Genomic DNA, 7,150 nt, shown 5'->3' with positions numbered 1-7,150 from the left:
AAGTATATAATCATAACTACTTTTGGAGACTATTATTGTTGTTTTAGGAGAAAGGGTCTTAAATAAATTAATTATCCACATCAAAATATTCAGAGATGCCAGAGTTGTTTCTAGCCTACTTAATTCAGACTTCTGGTCTTATTATAGAGGGTATGACAATTTGCTCATACATCAGATTAAGAATATCTGTAAAATAAAGAGTGGTTTCAATTACATACATTATGTAATTTCAATTATATATATTATAGATTGAAACATAAATATTTGCCTAGCTTTATACAGACATGGTTTGGAATAGCAGAAAACAGAGGAATAAATTCTACCCAATCGTGAGAGTAAGAGAAGCTTTCACAAATGAAATCTGTCAGCCTGAAATCTAATTGCACCCAGTTCTTCTCTGTCATGAGCTATGTTGGTTTCCTGGGGCCATATTGGTGTTGGACTACCTAGAAATGACTCAGAAAATACTTCTTGGATGAACTCAAATTTATCAAATTTATAAATTTCTTTTTTCTTTTCTTTTTTTACCTTTATGACTGAGTTTTTAAAATTATTCTAATTTGTTATATATGAGAGCAGAATGCATTTCAATTCATATTACACATATAGAGCACAATTGTTTGTATATCTGGTTGAACATAATGTAGAGTCACACCATTTGTGTCCTCATACATGTACTTAGAGTAATGATTTCCATCTCATTCCACTGCCTTTCCTACCCCCACGCCCCCTCCTTTACCTTCCCTCTGCTTTACCCTATCTAGAGTTTGTCTATTCGTCCCATGCTTCCCATCCCCATTATGAATCAGCATTATTATAGAAGAGAAAATATTAGGTATTTGTTTTTGGTTTTTTTTTTTTTGGATTGGCTTACTTCACTTAGCATTATATTCTCCAACTCCATTCATTTACCTGCAAATGCCATGATTTATTCTTTTTTAAAATTAAATTATTTATTTATTCTAATTTGTTATACATGATGGCATAATGCAATTCACTTCATATTACACATACAGAGCACAATTTCTCTAGTCACTGATTGTACATAAAATATTCGTATCTTCATATGTGTACTTAGGGTAATGACTTATAACTCATTCCACCATCATTTCTACCCCTTTGCCCCCTCCATTTCCCTCCCTCCCCTTTTCCCTAAAATTCCTCCATTCCTCCCATGCTCCCCTACCCCATCACCATTAGGAGTCAGCATACTCATATTAAAGAAAACATTCAGCCTTTGGTTTTGGGGGATTGGCTTGCTTTACTTAGCATTATATTCTCCAACTTCATCTATTTATCTGCAAATGCCATAATTTTATTCTCTTTTAATGCTGAGTAATGTTCCATTGTGTATATATACTAAAGTTTTCCTATTCATTCATCTACTGAAGGGCATCTAGGTTGAATCCATATTTTAGCTATTGTGAATTGTGCTGCTATAAACATTGATATGGCTGTGTCCCAGTAGTATGCTGCTTTTAAGTCCTTTGGGCATAAAACGAGGAGTGGGATAGCTGGGTCAAAAGGTGTTTTCATTCCAAGTTTTCCAAGGAATATGCATACTGCTTTCCAGATTGACAGCACCAATTTGCAGTCCCACCAGCGATGTATGAGTGTGCCTTTTCCCCTTCATCTTCACCAACACTTATTTTTGTTTGTATTCTTGATAGCTGCCATTCAGACTGGAGTGAGTTGAAATCTTAGTTGTTTTTTTTTTTAATGGAAACCAATCAGACTGTGTTCTGTCCCTCTTCATCTCTAAAGAGAATTAAGAATGATCATCAATGGCAAAAGGCAGTTGCAGTACTGCAACATCTAGAACCAGCTTCACGCTCAGGAGAGAACACTCAACTCCTCCTCGTGGTTTCCAGTACTCTACACCATCAGAGAAACTTCTCTAGTAACATACCATAGAAATGATCTCTGAAAGTATAGTCTTCCTAGAGTAATTTTTATTTGCATTTCTCTAATTGCTAGAGATGTTGAAATTTTTTTCATATGTTTGTTGATTGATTGTATATCATCTTCTGAGAAGTATCTGTTCAGTTTCTTTGACCATTTATTGATTGGGTTTTTTCTTTTTTTGGTGTTAAGATATTTGAGTACTTTATATATCCCAGAGATTAATGCTCTATCTGATGTGCTTGTGGTAAATATTTGCTCACATTCTGTAAGCTCTGTCTTCATCTCATTAGTTGTGTCTTTTGCTGAGAAGAAACTTTTCAGTTTGAATTCATACCATTAATTAATTCTTGATTTTATTTCTTGCACTATAGGAGTCTTATTAAGAAAGTTGTGGCCTAATTTGACATGATGGGCCTCCTCCTTGATATCCTTTGCAACCCATTATTCATTCAATAGTATATTATTTAGTCTCCAGGTGTTGGAGTAGCTTTTATTTTTTATTTTATCATTGATTTCTAATTTCATTTCATTGTGGTCTGATAGAATGCAGGGTAGTATCTCTACTTTCTGTATTTACTAAGATTTGCATTATGGCATAACATATGGTCTATTTTAGAAAAGGATTCATGTGCTGCTGAGAGGAAAGTGTTTAACTCATTGATGGATATTATACTCTATATATGTAAGTTAAGTCTAAGTTATTGATTTTATTATTGAGTTCTATAGTTTCTTTGTTTAGCTTTTGTTTGGAAGAGCTTTCTAGTGGTGAAACAGGTGTGTTAAAGTCACCCAGAATTATTATGTTGTGATCGATATGACTCTTGAACTTGAGAAGAGTTTGATTGATGAGTGTACATGTTTCATTGTTTGGGGCATATATATTTATAACCATATGTCTTGCTGATGCATGGTTCCCTTAAGCAGTATGAAATGTCCATCTTCATCCATTTTTATTAACTTTGCCTTGAAGTCTACTTTATTTGATATGAGGATGGGAACCCCTGCTTGCTTATGTAGACCTTTTAAATGGTATATTTTATTCCAACCTTCAGTCTGTGGGTATCTTTTCCTATGAGTCTCTTGAAGGCAACATATTGTTGAAATTTTTTTTGAAATTAAATCTACCAGTCTATTTCTTTTGATCGGTGAGTTTAAGCCATTAACACTTAGGGTTACTATTGAGATATGGTTTCTATTACCAGTCATTGTCATTTATTTTTGGTATTTAGATTGACTTTGATTCTCCTTTGGTTGGCTTTTCTTTTATTGTAGTTCTTCTCTTTGTAGATTTTCATTGTTGTTTTTCATTTCCTCCTTGTGGAATATTTTGCAAAGAATGTTCTATAATGCAGGCTTTCTTGCTGTAAATTCTTTTAGCTTTTGTTTATCATGAATTTTTTTTTATGTCATCGTCAAATTTGAAGCTTAATTTTGCCAAATATAAGATTCTTGTTTGGCATTCGTTATCTTTTAGAGCTTGGTATATGTTGTTCTAGGATCTGCTGGCTTTGAGTGTCTGGGTTGAAAGTTCTACTGAGTTCTTAATTGGTCTTTCCTTATAGGTAATCTGATTTTTCTCTCTTGTGGCCTTTGAAATTCTACCCTTATTCTTTATGCTAGGCATTTTCATTAAAATGTGTCTTGGTGTATATCTGTTGTAATTTTGTATATTTGGTGTCCTATAGGCCTCTTGTATTTGATTTTCTAATTTATTCTTCATGCTTGGGGAATTTTCTGATATTATTTCATTGAAGAGATTGTTCATTCCTTTGATTGGAATCTCTGAACCTTCCTCTATCCCCCCAAAATCTTAAATTTTGTCTTTTGATGGTATCCCATAATTCCTGGATGTTCTGTTCATGGTTTCTTACCATCTTTACTGTGAGGTCAACTTTATTTTCAAGATTGTATATTTTGTCTTCATTGTCTGAGTTCTTGTCTGCCAGTGATCTATTCTGTTGGTTATGCTATCTATTGAGTTTTTTTAATTGACTTATTGTTTTTTCATTTGAAGGATTTTTGTTTGTTTGTTTTCAGTATCTCTATCTTTTACTTGATGTAATCTCTTGCAACCTGTATTTGCTCTCTTATCTCTTTGTTGGTGTGATTGATGGTTGCCTGAATTTGTTCTCTTATCTCTTTGTTGGAGTGATTGATTTTTGCCTGTATCTGTTCATTTAGGTCATTCTTTAATTCCCAAATCATTTTAGTTATGTATATTCTGAATTCCTTCTCTGAAATTTCACCTACTGCACTATGTATGGATTCTAGTGTTGTCGTATCTTGGTTTGTTTAGGGCAATTTCCTCCCTTGTTTTTTTCATGATGTCCATGTATCTTCCTCTCCTGCAGTGTAGACTTGAGGTATTACAGCTTCTGTCCTGTTGTCTTATAGAGTGCCTACAGGTTACAAATACCTCACTTTTAAGGGAGAGATCAATATTACAGCACTCAATATACCCAATGTGCAGCCATATGTCAATTAGCTTCTACTTTTACATTTATAGTTTTGTTACTATAATCAGAAATGATGAGTTCAGTTATCTTCAAGCATATACTCAATAAGTTTGAGTAATGCTTTACAGTTTCTGATGGTGAAAGGGGGCAGGGAGGGGTTGGCTGAGATGTTTATGAGGTAGGATCTGAGAATAGGAAGGTATTAGATTATAAGAATAGTGTGAGGGCAATCATAAGAAGCTGGCTATTGGTAGGAGAAAGAAGAGATAAGCAACCCCATGCAAGACTCTCTGTTACCTCAGCAACAGGATAACTGTTGGTACCCCTAGTAGAGAAACCTCTGGTTCAGACAGGCCACAGGGATCTTGGTGACATCTTACTAGGTCCTTATTTTTGTCCCTTGATAAAAACCATGATAGCCCAATTTTGTGGTGGTGGCAGCCTCAAGTCTATATGTATCCTGATGTTGGGCTGTGGAGCCATGCTTTGATGAATAAGGAACCCCAGTGCGGGATGGCTGTCCCCTGAACTTCGAGCTATGGAGGATGAACTCAAATGTGTCATATTTACAAATTTCTATTAATTCATTTTTTAAAAAATAGTTTTCTGATGCTGGAGATTGAATGTACATCCCCAGTCCTTTTTACTTTTTATTTTGAGACAGAGTTTTGGTAAGTCACTTATGATCTCAATAAGTTGCTAAGTGCTGACCTGAAACTTGCAATCCTTCTGCCTCAGGCTTCCTCCTGAGTTGCTGGGATTACAGGCATGTGCCACTTGCACAAGGTAACTCTTGGGTTTTAAGCATGCAGTTGTTTTCATTTGTTAACAATCTCCAATTGTGTCCCATCCACATTTCCTTTCATGTGCTTATTTATTTTCCTCTCAGGATCTCTATGTATGTAACCATCCTCCAAAACCATGTTCTGTTTGTGCTCAAAGTTGTAATTTTTATACCTAATTCAAAATCCATTTCCTCTATTTTCCATTGTGCAAGCTAGAGCTGTATTAGTGGGGTCTGGGATCAAATTACATACTCTTTCCTTGTGGCTAACTAAGGAAAAGTACAAAGAAAAAAAAAAAGAGATACAGGCATCTCATTTGAATGTTAGGTAACACTTATCCTTTTAGATTGTGATTGTTGCATTCTGTCTGACAATTTTTTACTTATGGGTTTGGGGGACAGAGAAGATCAAAGTGATCCCAAAGGCCAATTGCTCATTATGAACTGCTATCTAAATCTAGCGACACCTACTGATCCCTGACTGCTATCCTTCTTCAGATCCTTCAGTTCTATGGGCATGAGTCATCAGATCACCAGAAGAACAGTGTCCAGCTGAGAAATAAACTAGTGGTAGCTGTTTTTCATATACTCTTTAATTTTTAAATGTGATTGTATGGAGACACCTACTCTTGGCTCTAGGAATATAGCTAGTGTGTGTTTCTGAAAGGTACATAAAGAAATAGAATAATTGATTCCTAAATTCGTGCAAAGATTTTTATTAAATGGATGTAGGATTGAAGACAAAAAAGTTGTTTTGGAACTAACCAAGTAGTGGTACCTGTTTTTGCCCACCTTGCAAAGAGAGGTTGGCATTAGCTGGCTTGGTGGATCTTAATTAAAATGCAGAAAAAAATGAGTCACTTACACTCAGTGTGAAAACTTCATCACAATTCCAGGAAAAGAGCAAGAATCTATTTTTTTTTAAATCAAGCTATGAATTAATAAAAAATTAAACAGATAAATTAGTATGTTATTCAAATTCCTTCAAAGTACCCAAGATGATTGGCTTTAGAGAATACTACAGGATAGGAATGAATATTACAAGAAAGGAGGAAATTCAATAAACCTGGTCTGTGGATGCAGATCATATGACTGCATTCAATTTTGAGAACCAACTGTGCAGAATAACAATGCTTTGAACATAACTTGAATGCTCCTGGAAATAAACTATGGCATATTAAGTTTTGAAAACATTCTATTTTATAACCAAATTATAACACTTGTGTTAGCAACCAAGTTATAATAGAGAAGGTAGTATCTTATATAGGAGATTCAAGAATATTTCATTTAAAAGTCAACAAGGGATGATTTCAGATAAGGTGTAGAAATTGATTTTTTTTGGGGGGTCCAAGGGATTGAACCCTTGGATATTTATCCACTAAGTTACATCCCTCTTTCCATTTTTTTTTAATTTTTAAAATTTTGAGAAAGGTTATCTTTAAATTGCTGAGGGTTTCTCTACATTGTTGAGGCTGGCCTTGAGCTTTCAATTTCCTCCCTCAGCCTCCTGTGTTGCTGGAATTACGTGTATGCACCATGGCACCCAGCTATAGGAATAGATATTGAAAAATAAAAACACAGATCTAGGTATTCACCTCCCTCACCAGATTTGGGGAGTTTTTTGTCATTAGATTTTAAAATATTTCTTCCTTTTTCTCCTTCTTTGCTCCTCTGAGACTCTTACAATGCATATATTTTATGGCATCTTATAAATCACACAGATTTTCTTTGCTTTTTAAAATTCATTCCTCCCATGACTGAACAATTTAAAATTATTTATGGGACAAAATAATTTCATTGATCTTTTTTTCTGATATATTAAATCTGTTGAGGAAGTTCCCTATCAAATCTTAGTTCATTTATTGTGTTCTGTACCTTCAGAATTTCTGTTGGGTTCTTTTTCATGCATCACTGTTGAAATTTATATTTTGTTAATGTACTGTTCTCTTGATTTTTCTCTTTGCCTGTCTGTGTTCTCTTGGTGTTTACTAAATTTCTTTAAGAT

General features: G+C 34.4%; 1 non-coding gene across 1 annotated transcript; it reads right to left on the bottom strand.

Moving 5' to 3' along the window:
• Window positions 1-1,725: 1,725 nt before the first annotated feature.
• LOC114099521 (small nucleolar RNA U3) lies at window positions 1,726-1,939 on the bottom strand. Its single transcript, XR_003583910.1, has one exon. It is a non-coding gene; the product is annotated as a small nucleolar RNA U3 (small nucleolar RNA).
• Between the last annotated feature and the right edge of the window lie 5,211 nt (window positions 1,940-7,150).

Source organism: Marmota flaviventris, chromosome 14, assembly GCF_047511675.1.
Source record: "Marmota flaviventris isolate mMarFla1 chromosome 14, mMarFla1.hap1, whole genome shotgun sequence".
In the NCBI taxonomy this organism is placed as follows: domain Eukaryota; kingdom Metazoa; phylum Chordata; class Mammalia; order Rodentia; family Sciuridae; genus Marmota; species Marmota flaviventris.
The sequence above is the reverse complement of the archived record's forward strand: the minus strand, read 5'-3'. Positions and strand labels throughout refer to the sequence as shown.